The 824-nt window shown below is 47.5% G+C and overlaps 2 non-coding genes across 2 annotated transcripts; both read left to right on the plus strand.

Moving 5' to 3' along the window:
• Positions 1–82: 82 nt before the first annotated feature.
• Positions 83–164, plus strand: trnas-cga (transfer RNA serine (anticodon CGA)). The gene has a single exon. It is a non-coding gene; the product is annotated as a tRNA-Ser (tRNA).
• A 421-nt stretch (positions 165–585) lies between these two features.
• On the plus strand, positions 586–667 carry trnas-uga (transfer RNA serine (anticodon UGA)). The gene has a single exon. It is a non-coding gene; the product is annotated as a tRNA-Ser (tRNA).
• The last annotated feature ends 157 nt before the right edge of the window (positions 668–824 follow it).

Consider the following 824-nt stretch of genomic DNA (forward strand, 5'->3'; position numbering starts at 1 on the left):
CCATACAATGTGAGGACAAAGGGTGCATTTTGGCATTGGTCGAGAGGGTGTGGCATTCAAAATGGAGACCAACAAGGCGCAAGCTGTGATGGCCGAGAGGTTAAGGCGTTGGACTCGAAATCCAATGGGGTTTCCCCGCGCAGGTTTGAACCCTGCTCACAGCGTTGACTACCTCAGTGCCTGGTTAAAGTTTAGTGTTTCTGATAACAAATACATTCTGTGCATGCTGATAACCAAGTAAGTATCATCCTTGGGTCAGACTGGCTTCCTGCTCATTGTCCCCGGCCTGAGTGATCAAGGAGCGTTCTGTCAAACGATCCTTTGACCGAAATTTTGTTGCCTGTTTACAGATTACAGAGTACTTACTTAAATCCAATGGGGTTTCCCCACGCAGGTTAAAACCCTGCTCACAGCGGTACATTGCTTAATGGCTGTTAAATTTAGTGCCAAGCCAGCTCAGAATTACGCAGTGATAAGTAGCAACCCCTGATGCCGAAGTGCTAAAAACTGTAATTCCTCCATAGGCTGCAGAGGTGAATCAATTGAGAGGGTGTGGCATTCAAAATAGAGACTGCAAAGGCGCAAGCTGTGATGGCCGAGTGGTTAAGGCGTTGGACTTGAAATCCAATGGGGTTTCCCCGCGCAGGTTCAAACCCTGCTCACAGCGTTGACTGCCTCAGTGGCTGGTCAAACTTTAGTGTTTCTGACGACAAATACAAGTTGAGATCCCAAAAAAGACTAACCAGGTAAGTATCATTCTTGACGCAATCACGCTTATTGTCCCTTAGGGCCTGAGTACTCAGGGATCTGTCTGTCAGATGATC

Source organism: Larimichthys crocea, unplaced genomic scaffold (assembly GCF_000972845.2).
Source record: "Larimichthys crocea isolate SSNF unplaced genomic scaffold, L_crocea_2.0 scaffold62156, whole genome shotgun sequence".
Lineage (NCBI taxonomy): Eukaryota > Metazoa > Chordata > Actinopteri > Sciaenidae > Larimichthys > Larimichthys crocea.